At 39.8% G+C, this 18,075-nt stretch overlaps 1 protein-coding gene across 1 annotated transcript in view; it reads left to right on the forward strand.

Moving 5' to 3' along the window:
- SGCD (sarcoglycan delta) overlaps nt 1-18,075 on the forward strand; it is a 628,273-nt gene that overhangs the window by 149,525 nt on the left and 460,673 nt on the right. Inside the window, exon 2 of the mRNA XM_073621164.1 lies at nt 1,766-1,899. The gene's annotated coding sequence lies outside the window, so the exon portion shown is untranslated. The remainder of the gene's footprint in view (nt 1-1,765; nt 1,900-18,075) is intronic.

The following is an 18,075-nucleotide window of genomic DNA, read 5'->3' on the forward strand; positions in this document are numbered from 1 at the left end:
GAGGCTGGGACCCCAGAGGGTTAACACTCAACCACCACCATTGACGTGCCACATCCAGTTGGGGATTGGACCCTATCCTTGTCCACCAAAAATAGAAAAACCTGTTTTGGTGGCATTGCTGTTTAAATGTCAGGGGCACTAGAAGCCACTGGTATTTACAATAGAAAAAACACTCCCAAAAAAGAATGGTTTTGTAGAACACTGTAAAAATTAGATTTTTTTTTTGTTAAAACATAGTTTTCACCTTGCTTTCTTCATGTATTTTCTCCCCGTGCTGTGCACTTCCTGTAGACTTCTTGTGGCAGATGATTATATTTTTACGCTGGTGACTAAGACAGAATATGCCAGCGCACTGTTTGTTGGAAACGCTGCCTGAAGCCCAACTCAGGATTGTGCAGGAAAAACTGCAGCTGAATTGCAATAAGCTATAATAGCCTAGGACGCAATATATATCTGGATGCACCTTGCTGGTGTGATTTAAAGTGTATCTTTAGGCAAACTCTTTTTTTAGTTTTGTATAGAGTGGGTAAGGGCCAGAACCTCTGTTAAGTTTTTTTTTAATTATTGCTGTCTCCATTGGGGAGATTGGTCCTTTCGAGTTGCACTAGTGGCCATTATCGTTGATAATGAACGTGAAAGGAAATTCAACATTTTAGAGTTGTCCCCAGAACAAGAGGTAAGGGAAATCTAATAGGAACATGTGTTCTGGTGACAACAGTCTAAAGCCTGGTACACACTATGAGTTTTTTTCCATTCAGCCCAGAGGGTGGGCTCCGGTCGGAGGCGCTGTACTAACGATCCAACATTAGTACAGCGATCTCCCCCGCTGAGCTACTGTGTTCTGCCAGAACACTCCAATCAGTGGTCTCAGCCATTTGCAGAAAGCGCTGATTGGGAGGTGGTCAGCTGCTGGTTTTCTAGCATGCTTGTCCGACAAAAGCCTGCCAAAAGACTGGCTTCTGTCGGACCGGCTGCCATACACATGGGCCAATGTCACCCGGCATTCGGCTTATGTGTACGGGGCTTTAGAGGAGAATTCCCTTCACTTTAGGAGATTTCTTTTACTTTCCTTTTGTATCTTTGGGCCAGGATGTGAAGAATAAAGGGACAGTGGTTTAACCCTTCCCAACTCCATCCAAAACAAAACAAAAAAAGGTTTGGCTATACATACATGCACTTTAATTCAAAAAGCTGGGCAAAACAATGTTCAACAATACTTTGGTGGAACTAAACCCTCATTTATTGAACTTTCCTAGCTTGAGCTTTTTGGAAACAGTTCAATTGGTGGGTTTAGTTCTGCTTTAGATGACTGGTTTTAGATACACTTTAGAACGCTCAAGTTGTCCACCCCAGACATGCCTGTATTTGGGAATAACCATGACTGCTCTACTGAAAATCAGGACCAACCCACCAAAATTGAGATAACTGATGTGTGATTATATATTCAGCCTTCATAATGGCTGTTACTATAGTCCTGAAGTGACAGGTTTGCCTTAAAATGTATCAGTTCAATGCACAAGTCTCATCTGGGCTTTCTTCTTGTCATATAAAATATCTAGGACTTGAAGGTGACTCTAGAAAGAAAGAAATCTCTAATGCACTCTACCCCTCAGGTTTGTAGTTACAGTAGAAAAAAATGCATTCCTTATGTTAAGGTATTTTATTCCCACAAGCCAGAGCAAACATTCCCCTCAGAGCAAGCTCCAAGTTGTAAGTTCCCAAATATTATCTTGCTCATCCAAGTGAATTTCCTCTTGCATTGCAGGTGGCACAGATATCAGACATCACCCCGGGGACATCAAAACATCTTACACAGAAATTCTGCTAGTATCCTGCATCTCTCCTGTGTCTCAATGCTTTGATACGGATACTGCCCAAAGCTGATTAGGACTGATCAAGGTAAGGTTCTTTATTGCATTTCTCTTGGGGCGTGTTAAAAGCAGCATTATAGTAGGGTTTTGGGCCCTATGTATCCATGAGGGATCACATTCATATCTAGTTACTAGAGGGCGCTGTTCTGCATCACAATCCCACTGTGTCCTAATTTTAATAAATAACAAGTGAGATGGGACTGAGAAACTTCTAATTGGCCAGACTGAGTCTGGCTAAAGCGATTGCTGTCTTAAAGTGACACTAAACCATGGTTTAAAAAAAAAAAACTTCCATACTTTATATTGCTCTCAGCCTCATCCAAATCTCCAGGTTCCTTTTTTGCTGCTGTGATCTGACTTCATGTTAAAGTGTGGCTATGTTTGTTCCTCATGGTTCCGGTATATTGACATCCCCTCCCCCATCCTTTGCTTGTTCCCAAAATGGACTAGGGACTAAGCACTATGATATGTGTAATGGATTAGGAGTTTTGATTTGACTTTGAACTTACTTGCTGCATGTTTGTTATGGATCAGTGGAACTGTTAAGCCTAGTACACACATTAGGGTTTTTTTGCAGCTGCTGGGCTGAACAAAAAAACTGAGAGGTCACTGTACTGACTATGCAATGTTAGTACAGCAATCTCCCCCCGTTTTGCTTTTGTGTTCTGACAGGGGAACCTCCCTCCCACCAGAAAACACCGGTCACCACTCGCAGCCATTGCCTGCAAGCGCTGATCAGATGCCAGTCGGCTGCTGGTTTTCAAGCATGCTTGTTCAACAGAAGCTGGTCGTGAGATCTGCTTCTGCCAGACAGGCAGCTGTACACACGGGCTGAAAGTCAGCGGGTTTCTACTGTAACAGCTGATTTCGGCCGATATTTGGCCTGTGTGTACGGGTTTAAAATAATGCCTGGTTTAATGCAGTGATCATCAACCCTGTCCTCAGGGCCCACTAACAGGCCAGGTTTTATGCATTACCTTTGGGAGATGCAGACTAGAATACTGCAATCACTAAACAGCAAATGATATCACCTGTGATGTATTTCAGTTAAGCCCCGTACACGCGATCCGAAAATCGTACGAAAAATGCTACATTCAAATCGATCGTACAATAATCGGATTGTTAGTACAGAGCTTTCGAGAGCCGATCAGGACATTTCATCCGATATTATTCTATCAGACATGCACGGAATTTTTTTTTTTTTTTGTTTAATCAGTACAGCTATCCTTCGAAAATGCAATACGAATGCATTACAACACATGACATCACGTCCGAATTTTCATTCTGTCGTACGGGAATTTTCGTGACTTTAGTAAACTCATCAGATTCGACGTGAGATTAGCATGCAAAAAAAAAACGGACGATCATTCGTCCGATAATCGGATCGTGTGTACCGGGCATTAGTGGGCCCTGAGGACAGGGTTGATGACCACTGGTTTAATGTACTTAAGACTCAGCTTTTTTTTATTGTAAATACACATCTTGGACAAATATTTATTATTTCCAACAATTCCACTAAACACTCACATTTTATTTTTTTTTACTGCCGGATGCCTCTGGTGCAAGCTTTCGTATGGAATATGCATTTTGATTGTAATCAAAAGTCTTCTGATTACCCTTCCCTGAAACTGAATGTCCCATCATTCCTAGAGTTGTTGTGCATGTGTGCCCCATCATTATATGGGCTGCCCTGGGCTGCCTGCTCATGTTCAGTGCAGGCAGCATCTGCATGTAATCTATGTGTGCAGGAAATGCTATGTTCATGATATGCAGTGTGTAATAACCCATAATATCCAATTAGATTGCTGGTTGCTGAAAGGCCTGGTTCACACCTATGCAGGTTGCAGTTTGCATATTTCAGCTGCATTTTGCAATACACGTTTTTGATCCATTGAAGTCTATGGAACCAAAAACCAGAAAAAAGTCCCTCACCCTTTCCATAAAATGCACAGATGTGAACATGACCCATAGGAAACCATGTTGAATGGACTTTATTGTGTTTCTGCAAAACGCACTAAAAATGCATAGGTGTGAACCAGGCCTAAAGAGGCCAGAGATGGATTTTTATTGCAGTTACTGAATTTTGCATCACAGCTGCTTTTTGCTCTTCTTTATTATTAGGAGAAATAAATATGACTTATGTGCAATGTTTTAGACATGTATTACGTTATCAGTCCTAGGGGAGCAGAGGGCCCTGGGTTCTAGCCTCTGCAAAGGTCCTAGGTGGGACAAGAAGCACAAATGGCTAATCTATCATTCATAACTTGAATAGTTTCTGCAGGAGATTTTCCCTCAATTCCTGTTTGGTGAACCCGTCATCACTGTGACAATAAGGGCTTGTTCACACTTGACTACATTTCTAACGCTTAACAGATGCCCCTATAGCGTTAGTATGGGCGTCATACTGGCGTCAATTAGCTTTAGTATGGGCGTTAGACTGGCGTGTTACAGGCATTAATGACGAGGTAAAAATGCTCTCCAAATGCCCTATGTGCAGTTTTGAAGCGTTTGATGAGCATTAAGGCACGTTAAAACTGATTTTAATACCCCTGTAACTGCACCGCAACTGCGCTGCAAGGGCCTGCCAGGCTGTTTGCAAAGCGCTACCATAGACTTGAATGGGAGGCGTTAAAAGGCTTCAAGCGCCTCCTGACTCGACATGAGGCTTCAATTTTGAAGCAAAGCGACGCTAACACTTCATGTTTTGATAATGTGAACAGCACCGTGTGCTGTCGATTGTATTATTTGCATAGGCGTTTGAAGGGCGTTTTTACCACCTCTCAAATTCCTGCTTTTAATGCCAGTGTGAACTTAGGTAAAACTTTTTCCCAGAGAGCAGTAAACACTTTACAGGTATTATAATCCTTCCCCACTATCTATCTATCTATCTATCTATCTATCTATCTATCTATCTATCTATCTATCTATCTATCTATCTATCTATCTGTGGAAATGAATCACAAATACATGAAATGTGAAATAATTACTGTATATTCAGTTATCACTGATAGAATTGAAAAAATATATAAAATATGGCCCTAATTTCAGAAACAAACACTTACGAGAGTGTTGATCTTTTGATCCCCTGTTTTGTTCAGTGGTCCCTTCTTCCAATCTTCACATGACTACAGGACGCAATAACAATTTGGAAGTTTGGCAGGAGGAACCAATGTGTGCAGCAGGGGCCCAGTAGAACCACACTCCCTGATCTATCAGTTTTTGCACAGACTTCAGGTGGGGATTTCTATATATATAATTTATATAAATATAAATTACAAAGATTATACAAATGCAAAATTCAGCTTTCACTACTATACTATTCTACTGTACTCATCTCCTCTCCAGTGCTGTCCGCTGCAGGCTCACTGTTCTGTGATCCAGGACCAATCCTATTTCAGGTTAAATGATGCACAGTATCACTGAACCCACTTCTTCTGAGTGCAGGGTCTCATGCACCTCCCTCTAGACTAGAGGGTGCATCACTACAATGCCCTGAACTCACAGTACGAGGCAGAGAACAGCTGAGAATCAGCGAAACACTCTACATCTGATAAAACGCAGTCACCGTTTGGCTGACAGTTTCCCACCTGCCTCCTTTGATTTTTTGTTCAAAGTTTGGTAAGCTAATGTTGACAGGGTCACTCATGGCTCAAATTTAAGCTGATTCAGCTGTAACTGAATTCTCAAGCCATATTTGGTCAGCTTAAGTGAGGAGAAATTTCTCCTGCATAGTACTAAAACCCAATAGGGGTTCTAACCCCTCTAAACAAAAATAAAAAAGGTTTTAGCTAGACATACACTTTAAGTCTAGGACCTGCCATTTCTGTGAAAACAGGAAACATCACAGCAGATGTGCCACTTGCTGTGTGAGCCCAAGCTGCCCAACCACAATTACACCTACACCAGCATAGAAGACTTTTGGCCATCAAAGATCATCCAGCTCTGGAGAAATAGTGAAGAGAACACTGCCCTTATGTCACATTACTGTCCTAAAGACATATCGAAAAAGATTAGTATAAAAATAAGTGGGAAGGGGAAAAAGAGGGAGAAATGGGGTCTGGGGGCCTGTAATTGGACAATAATGTCATATGCATCCTCATTGACCAACACGGAGGCTTGGGATGCAGGAGGGAGAGAGCTATGTTTTATTTTTTACAGAACTGAGATTTGCATATACAGTGAAACCTTGGATTGTGAGTATAATTTGTTCCAGAAACATGCTTGTAATCCAAAGCGCTTGTATATCAAAGCAAATTTCCCCATAAGAAATAATGGAAACTCAAATGATTCGTTCCACAACCATTTATTCATAGGTCCTTCAGTTTATAGTCCATATAAAAAGATTATAGCAATATAGCAATGTGATAGGTTGTGTAACCATAAAATGTCCATCCACAAATGGAAGCCTCCACAAGGGGATTAGAAGCAAAATCCAGCAGGAGCTACAAAGTATAAAAGAGAAGAGAGGTGCCTCTAAGTGTAGCAATATGTTGCTAAATGGTGTACCTTCATTAAATGTAACCATATTGCTACACTTAGAGGCGCCTCTCTTCTCTTTTGTACTCAGTTGTGATATGATGCTACTTGTATATCAAGACATCGCTTATATATCAAGTCAAAATGTATTAAAAAATGTTGCTTGTCTTGCAAAACGCACTCAAACCAAGTTACTCTCAAACCAAGGTTTTACTGTAACTTCAACTGTCCCATATTTACGAATATTCTGATATTTTTTCATCATATGCTCAATTTGATTTTGCCAGGTATATGACAGGTTCACTTTATTGTCTATGCCTCCACATAACTGTGAGGACACATAATCCACAACATAACTAAAAAAAAAAAAAAGCAAGTAATTCTGGAATCAAGAACAGAAAAGCAATAATATGTCTCCAAAGGCAGCAAAAGCTCCAGAACGCCTGCAAAAAAAAAGCAAAATCTGCAGTATGGGTAAGATGTGTTAATACCAGGGCTTGATTGGGAGCACTTAGGATAGGATACATTTATTAAACTCATATAATAAACATAAGACAAGTTTCAGGAGCTGATCAGAGAGAGATCTAGGATAAAAACACAGAGGAAGAATTCCTGGTGGAACGGAGAGGCAGAGACTGTAACTGTACCAGTGCACTTAAATTGGCAAGCAACTGCTTAAAATAACCATGAAAGCCAAGCTTAAAAGATCCCTTATTAAATTCTTCAGCTACCCTAGCGGACTTGACAAGGGCAACTGCTGCAGAAATAAGCAGTGCATTGCTTAATTCAAACACAGAGTTACCCTGCCTGTGTTAGCCTTTCATGCTCCTGCTCTGTTACTTGGCAGACCTCAACCTTACAAAACTTTGTAAAAGTTTAAAATAATTAGTTATTCTTTTAGGGACATTGCTTATAGCTTGCTGCTGTATAGCCAAATGTGATATTTCTCAATTATCCATTGAGTAATACAATATAGTAAATTCTTAGATGTGCATGTGCGGGGCCACATGTCTATGAATTAATATATTACTGTGGCCCTCAATGTACTGGAAAAAGATTTTATGATAAGTACAAAAATCTTATTTTTAGTCAAAGATGAAGTCTTGATACTGACTTCTTCTATACTTGTATAGGTACGATCTCTAAGACCTTAGGTTGTCTAAAGTACTGTATATTTAAAGGAGAAGTTTGGGGTACATCAAAAAACAAACCTATGCTGCAGCATCGGTGTGATGCTGCAGCTGTCCCACGTCTTCACCACTAAGACCAAGAACTAAGCGAGTACAGTAGCACTGATTTCTCAGCTCTTAGCCTTCTCAGAGCTGCTGGGCTAGAGGGGGGTAGCTGGCTTTGGCTCTCAGCCACATGGATCCTGACAATATGGTCGAGATGCTTCCAAAGACCAGAGCTGCTCTGTGGCATCAGCAATAGCCCCCTTTTAGCAGACCCTGGGTCACAGGAGAGCAAAAGTAAGTGCACTCCTGTGACCCAGACGAGAACTACGACCAAAAAACATTTGGGCGTACTTCTCCTTTAAAGCAATTGCATTTTTGCTTAACAAAATACTTGTTTTTGCCATTTTCATTGTTTATGGCATAACAGTGCTGTTGATTTCCTTCAACCTCTTTGCAGTCACTTACTGTCTACATGCAAGGGTTATGGCTACATGGCATTGCTGCTGACAAGTTTCCTAATGGTGACAACAGTGGATCACACCTGTGTAAAGTGTATTGAAACTGCCACTTATAGTCTCCCTTTTGAAACCCATGTGACAAGGTGACGACACAAGCTTGACTCACAATTGTGAGACAGGGACAGAGCAATGTCACCCTATAACAGAAAGTTTCTGTACCAGGACCTTTGTGGCATAGCTCATCAGTTTTCTGCTTTTTCTTTCACTGACCAGTCACAGGGTGGGGTGGAGAATAGACTTGTATGTGTTACTGAACTACAGCAGAGCTCTGTAAATCTCAGAACTGGATGGACAGAAAGTCAACACTTTGGCAGGTAAAACAGCCCCCTTATATATACTTCATTTGTGTATTTACATTTTTGGCTAGAAAATACTGTAAATGATGTTTAAACAGACATTAACATGTTAAACTTATATGGGATTTTAAGATTTTGGGGTTTTCGTCTATTCTAAACAACCTAATGTTTGTTCCATAGGTGGGTGGAGCAGAAAATGCAGGAGCATAATCTTGTTACAAGTCATCCACACAGAATTATCTGCCACGTTTGTTATTATACCTCAGGGATATGCAATTTGCGGACCTCCAGCTGTTGCAAAACTACAAGTCCCATCATGCCTCTGCCTCTTGGTGTCATGCTTGTCGCTGTCAGAGTCTTGCTATACCTCATGAGACTTGTAGTTCTGCAACAGCTGGAGGTTCGCTAATTGCATATCCCTGTTATATCCCTGTTATATCTGAATGGTCAAACTGCAGTGCCATGTTTCACTGACAGGTGGGGCTATAGGTAACATTTAAAATCACACCTGCTAATTTTTCTTTTTACTACACAAACTAGTCATAAGCTGTCCGTGTATGGTAAAGCTGGAAAACCGTTTTAAAGCGAACAAAAACGTATTTGTCAAAGGTGTGTATATTGTTGTTTTCATAGCATATCATTCTCTTGTGAACACAGGAAATCATGCATAGAAACAAGGCACTAATGTTTATTGGCAGATCAGTCTGGAAACAAGGCTCTACAAGTCAAAGTCTATTTTTGAGTTTGGTTGAGCAGAGGTTTGACATACTAGAAAAAGCCCAGAAGGATAAAGTCATTGGAGCATGAGAATGCAGAACATTTGCCTATACACGATTTGTGTACTAGAGGGAGTGGAAGTTTAAAGAGCAAGTCCATCTCATTGGGATAGATGGAGCAGAGGGACGTGAGCTTCAGGAGCAGTTTCCACTAGCCAGGACAATTAAAACTAAAATGGTTGCGGAACTCACAAAAGTAATTTAACTTGGATCTAATGTAACTTTTTTAAGTTTGGATATAGGATTCCTACACGTTTTTTTGGCTTTGTGTGAAAAAACAAATGGGTTAGCCATATACTTGACACTGTTTTTCATTGCATGTGAGTAGGAAATTAGGATTTTTTTTTTATCTTCCCAGTTACACATACTGTATCAGTGTCACGCCAGTGTCATATGCTATGTCCTTTACCTGACCCTGCTACTCGGAACATTGCATTAATGATTATTGGCACATCAATCTCACATAAGACTCTGCAAATCAAAGTCTATTATTGACTTGGGTTGAGCAGATATTTGACATACTAAAAAGCAGAGGTCTGACATAATAAAAAGACTCAGGATAAAGGCACTGGGTACGAGATTGCTTGTACAATGTATTTGTATTGGAGGAGAGAGGACTAGGGTAGATGGAGCAGAGGGAGTAGAGGAGTTTAGAAGCAGCTCCCAATGAACAACACAATTAAATCCAAAATAGTCGCTGAACTCACTAAAATGACGAGTACTGGCTACTACATCTAAATTTGAACCGAGCAGACATCAAACTGGAGGCTATAATTTTTATAAAATAAATAGACTCTGTTAATTGAGTATGCTGCAGAATGAAAATTTTGTTATTCGATAATGGCTTATTAACAAGAAACTACTATGGAAGGCATTGTCACCAATTCTTCTAAAAACAAGATAATGTTGTCTTCAGCTCCCACTTTTGTGCTTGTTTTGATCAGCTTCATGAAAGAGGCAGTCTGAGGACCACATGGATAGATAGGGTCACAGCAAAACCAAGAGCGCCAAACCCTTTTGGCAGGAGGTGACAGCTATTAATAAGAGCCTCGCAACCGTGGACTTGGTTGATGACCCTGCTGTGTGCCTGTTCTTCTATTGAAATCATCTATCATCTAACATCTATTGAAATGACCTATCTAGAAATATAAGTCCTCTCTGTCCATACAACTACTGAATTCAGCGAAAGCCTGTATTCCATTTTGCTGGCAAGCATCCGCCGACTAAATCTATGTGGTCTGCTAAATTAAATGAACTCAGGAACATTGATGTCCTTACAGCAACCCTACACAACACGGAAGAAGCTTTTTGGTCGACATGGAGACCTTGGCAATATTTCATATATACCGAGGCCTATCTCTCTGACCCTCAACCAGGGTGACAAGTGGTGTGTCCCGCCTCCTCCCGGGGCAACTAATTTTCCTTTCTTTTCTCTTTTCCTTCTGCTTTATCCTATTCTTCCTGCTGCCCCTTCCCCCCTGACCCCCTTAAATTGTGCCTAACAGCTTATCCAGCCCAGTTGGCTCTCGTGTGTATATTCTTGTTTGACCCAGTCTGCAACACCATGTTATATTTGGTATAGTTTCTGATATCTGGGAATCAAATGGACTCTGACGTTCATGCTCTACTTCCTACTGTTGATACTTAACTGATTTCTGAGCTAATTCTTGTTACTTACTTTTTTGGATAGGTATGCCAAACCACTATCCATACTGTTTTTGTTTTTTGTCTTGATTCTTGTACGCTCTCTTGCTATTTGTGATCTTCATCTATGTAATCTACTTATAGGTATGGTGTCCTATCTTTTTGTAGTGTGGTCTTTTGGCTAAATAAAGGAATTACAAAAAAAAAAAAGACAAGGACGCCTTACATCTGACTCTTCATTAAGAAAGATAAATGCATCACCTGAAACAACTTGATGATAGCTAGTCTGCAAGAGGTTTCCAGTCATGTATAGTTCCACCAACAAAGTAAATGTGACTGGAAGGAGGTCTTGGTTGGAACTTATGAGAATTTGCAACTTATGTCAATTCTGAAAACTTTACTAAGTGTTGGACTTTTAAAGTAAAGCTGAAAAAGTAATTAGTAAGAGTAAGATATACACCATAACAAAATTACTAAATAGAGTATAAGGGTAATCTGGGTAGGTACTCTGAAAATAAGTCCAATTAAACTCTATAGAAGGGCCAGCATTGTCATCACTCTATGACCCATTTATACTCAACTTCCCCATGCTCCACTACCACTTCAGTGCTAATCCTAATACTATCTGACATAGGGCAAAGGGCAGACAATGTCACCATGTCCTTCACTTTGTACAAAAGCAAGCTGTATTACCATATGTCAGCATTTAATAAATGTTTATTAATTAAAGCTGTTGGTAACCCTCACCAGACTCAGCTACACAACTAATGCATTTCACCCAGAGTATAGGCTTATTCAAAGAGACCTCTATAGTTATTTAGTAAACATTTATTGGCAGGTGCTTGTGCAGCTTACATTTGAGAAAACAAGGGAAGGGACAGACTTTCATTACTGGTACAGCACCCACAGCTGACTTTGCAGCGGAAACGTCTTTATCGGTACTGTTTGCTTTCTACTCGAGTTTGGGCCTGGTGATTGACTGCTTAAAGCCAACCACTGCATCATTAGAAGAACTCACATGCTCTACCTTACCCTGTAGAACCAGATATTTATGTTCAAATGTTTTTATTCAAGTTTTCAAAGTGTACATACAAACAAAGTAGGACTCACATTTGAAAGCATTGACTGTAATCACAAGGCTAAGGCCTCCGGATCCAGGCCAAATAGGCATACAAGGTAGCTATAAACCTATAAATCATTATCCAATGAATACAGCAAGAAAGGCATGTGCAGAAATTATGATGTCCCTTGCAGAATAAGACTGTAAGCTTCAAGCAGCATGGGATCAAAATTAGCCGAAAGAAACTTGTCTATCCACCGTTTCCAAATGTTTGTACATTTGGGGACATGGTTATGTCAGGTGGTAACAATCTTGCCATGAATCATGGCGCATGCAACTTCCATCAGGCTAAGGGTGGGGGTTTTCCAAGCAGGGGCCACTGCCTGTTTGGCTAACCTATAAATTTGCAAAAGGAGCTTGAATTGAGCAGTGGTTATATCTGGGGGAAATACATTTAGTATAGCAATACTGGGATCTGGAGCAATAGATATGCCCTGCAGTAGATCAAAAACCTCAGTCCAAAACCTGCGAACTATGGAGCATGTCCACCAAACATGCAAGTGTGTTCCCAAATCTTTGCAGTCCCTAAGGCACTCAGCTGGAAGAACTGGATATTTCAAGTTGGCTCTCCGATGATCCAAAAAAGCAACGGGAAAGTGCAGAGAAGGTAAGTATAAGTGGGTATGGGGGGCAACTTTGTAACTTTGCCACTTTATAACTCTTGCAGTTATAATTGTACCTATCCTTAATTATTTTGTAAAACTGCTGTGATAAATAACAAACATACAACCATACCACTGTTTACTCTTGCATAGCAACTATTGTGTGCTCTGTATGGATAGGACCCACCATCTGACAATTTGATCATTTAATTCTTTAAATATCAGGGTACAAGAGTATTATGCTGCACATAAATTATGTAAATTAAAAAAACAAATAGACATGAGAAAAAAAAAATTTTGAGGGAATGTACGAATAATGGTTCCAGGATCTTATCAAAACAAGATATTTAAAGTGTATGTAAACCCTTACAGTGAAGTTCTACTTGCTTTCTTTTTGTCTATTTATAATACAATTAAATTTACTGTTGATCGTGCCAGAAATATTATGAGCTGATAAATTCCTGCAACTGCTGATCAATTACTTTAGGCTGAACAACATAAATTTAACAGTTACCTCCATCCACGCTAAACAGGGTAGATGGATAAATCTCCCTGCCGGACTAATGTATGCTGAAAGCCAAAGCCGGTGGCTGTCAGAATACCTGAACAAATGTTTTACTAAAACAATCAACTTTTGGTGAAAAGAGCAGGACCACTGACTGAGAGAATTTCAGACAGTTCATCAGAAATCGGATGAAAGTGTATGGCCAGCTTAGGCTATGATCTTATCATACAAGACATAAAATGCATGCAGTAAGATGTGAGAAGAAAGAAAAAGTAAGTCTGGCCATCTACAAAGAGTAAGGTTGATGTCAGAAGGGTGGGTCCCTGGCTAGCCACATAGAATTACCAACGTGAAGGTTACAAGGACGCTGGCAGTCAGGGCACAGCATCATTGTTTGCTGTGCCAGCATCGTAGCGACCTTTAGGTGGTGGCAAAAATTAGGTGGTATAGAATAAAAGTTCGGAGTGCTGGCAACCTGTGGGGGAGTGCACAAAAATTCTTGGCAATTATACTAGGCACGCTCCTAGATAGAGTGTTCCTATAGTGTCAAACATACTGTATATGACACTCTTTTTCATTGTTTCCAAGCAGGAAATGAGGATTTCCTGATGTTTCTTCTTACACATGGCAGTGTCATGTTTTTGCTGTTCTTTCCTTGACCCTTCTCCTTGCTTCACATATGTCAAAATCAGATATTGTTGTCTGAAAACAGAATGAAAAAATGTATATCCATAATGTGTATTCAAAACACATAAGAATCACCAGCACGTTATGCTTCTCTTGAGTTATTACTCACAAGACACCATTTTAGAGCCCAAACAAGCTAACTTGGAACATTGCATAATGTCTCATGACTAACAACAGCTCAAAAGAAGCATATGATGTACTGGTGGTTTATATAATAGAACATTAAAGTAACAAACAATATCCTTATTCTCCAAATATAATCCATACACATCCACTACTTAAAGTGTTTGTTAACCCAACATTTCATATTCCTGATATGTGCCTGTTGTACCATATACTTGTTGTGAAAAGTATCTGAGACTGAGAGCAAAAGACTTTTTTTTTTTATATATAATCTTTATTTAAAGAACGTTCTTCATACAAAAAATAAAGTGACTCATATCACACATCAACAAGTAGAAAAACAATAGTAATAGTAAACACTACACTCACCATGTAAGTCATAGTGCAATCAGGGAGTCAGTAAATATAACAACGAACTATGGTACAAAAAAGCGCGGAAACTTGCACCATGATAGTAAGGGGACCCTTCTGTTGAAAAATAATCGCATAAGCAGAGAAATGGATCATCTTCCAACAAGGACGTACGAACAGTGTGAGAAATTTAGGATACCAAAACTATAAACCCTAAAGGTTGAATAAAGTGCTGATGAAATATATAAATATAAAATAAGGGGTAACGTGCCACATAAACATGAAGACGCCTATATACATTTTACCAGGACTGTAATCGCCCACACCAACCTGTACCACTGAAAAAGAAGAGCATTGACTTGAAGGTTGCAACAAAAAAGAGAAAGAAACAAGAACCAAACAATGGCCTCGTAAATTAGGAAGGTACGTTAAGCAAGGGGTCTGCTTACTCCAACAAAGCAACATCTAGGATAGCCAGGACCTCTTCATGGTCAGAGGTAATCTCTCCACGTCACCAAGATACATGTTTTTCAAATAATAATTATTTTTTGGAAGTAAGAATACATACTTGAATAGGTTATTTTTTTAAACCAAAGTTTAGTGTCAAATTAACAGATTCAGTTTTGATTGGCATTCCTCGACTGGTGTAAACCTGGATGAGCATATGCAGGAAATACAGATCCCAACTGGGTCAACGAGGCAGCAGGTAGGGTGCACACAGTGACCTCAGTGGACAGAGCTACAGGTGGAGAGTGTCGGGGCCCACTAAGCATAAATGCCTTATAAGAGCAATAAAGTGTCAATAAACCCACATCATAAAAAACTATCAATAAATGCTGTATTACCTGCTGTTCATACTCACTCGATCATTATGAAATTCGTTTCCTGTATTTTTAAAAAAGCCTGGTAGATCCTGCTGCTCTCTGTCTCCACCTTCTATTCATGTCCTCAATTCAGCTAGGGATTTTGCAGCTGGGGTGGCAACTCTGCACATGCTGAGTTTTCAGTGAGTTTCTATGCTGAGCCTTTCCTCCTTTATCACATCTGAGCAGCCCATGTGACTATAGAGTCATACATTATTATTATTATTATACAGGAATTATACAGTGCCCACAGTTTGCACAGTGCTTTACAACATGAGGTTCAGTTATAGTACAATTCAATACAGGAGGAATCAGAGCTTACAATCTAGGAGGGAGGGTCAAGTTATACAAAAGCTAATAAGTGTGGGGGATGATCTGATAGAGAAAATAAAAGTACAGTTGTTAGGTAGGGCCAGAATAGGCTTCTCTGAAGAGGAGGGTTTTCATGGATTATCTAAAAGCAAATAGGATAGGAGATAGTTGGACAGATTGGGGCAGGGGGTTCCATAGGATAGGAGAGGTTTGGGAAAGGTCCTGGAGGCGAGAATGGGAGGAGAGGACGAGGGAGCTAGAGAGCAGGAGGTCTTGGGAGGAATGAAGAGAATGAGTAGGTTGGTATTTTTGAGACTAGGTTAGTGATGCAGCTAGGGGCCAAGTTGTGGATGGCTTTGTAAATTGGATGTATACACACTGGTAAATGACAGCCCTCTCCCTCCCTCCTCCTCCATGCCCACAAACCAGCTAAACACAATGGGGGAGGGATATTACATGTAGATTAATGGAGGCTTCAGCTTCCTATTATTCTAATACACAGACTGGAGTGGCATGACACAGCCTGTGACTGGCAGAAAGCCGCCCACACCATGTTATTGCCAAAAAATAATAAAGATTTGTTTCTTTGTTTTTTTTTGTTTTTAAGCTGCTCCTGCTTATGCTTCCCTGCAGACAGGCTGGGAAAGATTTAGGTCATGTGAGAGCTGTATATTGATTAGGAAAAAAGTTACTGGATGTTTTATTTGTATTAAAATAAATACAGTGCCATCATTCACATACAGAAATAGAAGGGGCCATGTAAATTAAACAGGGTGTGTTTAGTATCATTTTAATTCTCCAGAGAAAACAGGTTTACAGTGAGAAATGGTTAGAACCAATGTCAGATTTTTTTTTTGCTACCTCTTAACCTTTGGGCAGATTTCCCATCATTTCCTGGGCAAGAAACACAGCAGCAAGTGAGAGGAAATTGCTATAAAGTGAGGCAAAAATGACAGATGTTACCAGAGCATGTGTCGCCTTTGTTATGCCGTGTAAACACGAGCAGAGTGTCTGAAAGAAAAAGTCAAACGGAAGCTTTTCATCGTCTATTCCGATCGTGTGTAGGCCTCTTCTGACTTTTTTTTTTTTTTAAATTCTGACGGACCTAGAAATGGAACATGTTCTAAATATTTCCGACAGAACCAATTCCTATCAGGAAAACCGCTCGTCTGTATGCTGTTCTGACGGACCAAAAACGATGCATTCTCTGAAGCAAGTACGAGACGGAAGCTATTGGCTACTGGCTATTGAACTTCCTTTTTCTAGTCCCGTCGTACGTGCTGTACGTCACCACGTTCTGGACGGTCGGACTTTGGTCGGACTTTGGTTTGACCGTGTGTAGGCAAGACCGCTTGAATGGAATTCTGTAGGACTTCCGTCGGAGAAACCTTTGGAGTTTATTCCGATGGCAAAACTGGTCATGTGTACAGGGCATTAGGTTTCCCTTTCCAATGACAACTGTTTTCTGGTGTCCTGATGCCAACAGTTACCAGAATCAATAGAATGAATTCCACCAACATGGATGTATACATCAAAGCACTGTGCAATCTGTAGGCGCTATATAAATCCTGTATAATAATAATAGTAATTAAAAACTTGACTGAGGTTCTTACCTTCTTTTTTTTTTTTTGTTTCACAAAGGTTTTTATTGATTGAACAAGTAATGACATTACAGCATTATAATAATACATCTGCATAAAAGTGGTACATATGACAATGGGTTTTAATACAGTTTCGGATAGTGTATGAATACAATATGGTTGTATATAGTTACACAAATAAACATTTTTCTTTTTATGCTAATTGTATTTTCAAGTAGTATCAAGGAAATCTTGAAATATCGTAGTAAATATTAGGTAACTCGAGTTATGATTTGGGGGTGAGAGAGGGAAGGGAGGGGAAAGGAGAAAAAAAAAAAAAAAAAAAGGGGGGGGGGGGTAGTAGATGGTAGTTATTGAAAAGACATATTAATTTCTTTCCATTTTTGAACCTTCTTATGAGCCTTTTTTATTAAATGTAGTTTTTTAATTAAATATTGATTGCTTTGTATTCCTGAGAGTTTTTAAATTCTATCCATTTGTACCATGTTGAAGCAAAGTAAGTTATTTTCTCTTGAGATATGCTTATGAGTTCTTCTATTCTTTCTATATTGTTTATTCTGCGAAACCATTCTTTTTTTGAAGGAATAGAATTTGAGCGCCAATGGCAGGGGATACAGTGTCTTGCAGCATTTATCATAAACATGGTTAAAGATTTTAGGTATTGTCTTTTAGGTAGTGAGTTGTAGTGTAGGAGGTATTGTGCTGGGTTAAGGTTTAAGTTTTCTGAAGTGATTGACTTGACGGTTTCGTGAACCATGTTCCAAAAATTTTGGATAAGCGGGCAAGTCCACCAGATGTGGATCATCGAGCCTTCCTCATTTTTGCATCTCCAACATCTGTCGGTTGACTGAGGAGAGAATTTGTGCAATAGGGTGGGGGTTCTATACCACCTAGTGATGATTTTATAGCCACATTCTTGAGTGGCAACATTAAGGGAACCTTTATGTGCATACATAAAGATCCTTTCCCAATTTTCCTCTGTCAGATTTAGGTTAAGATCTTGTTCCCAGGCTTGACATGACGAGCTGGAGAATTCAGAATTGCTCATAAAAAGTGAGTTGTATAGAATAGAGATGATGTGTCTCTGTGGGGTTGATTTTGTGCAGAGTTCTTCTAGTGTCGTAAGAGGTCTAGTCCAGTGTTGGGTTATTTCTT

This window comes from Aquarana catesbeiana, linkage group LG03 (assembly GCF_042186555.1).
Source record: "Aquarana catesbeiana isolate 2022-GZ linkage group LG03, ASM4218655v1, whole genome shotgun sequence".
In the NCBI taxonomy this organism is placed as follows: domain Eukaryota; kingdom Metazoa; phylum Chordata; class Amphibia; order Anura; family Ranidae; genus Aquarana; species Aquarana catesbeiana.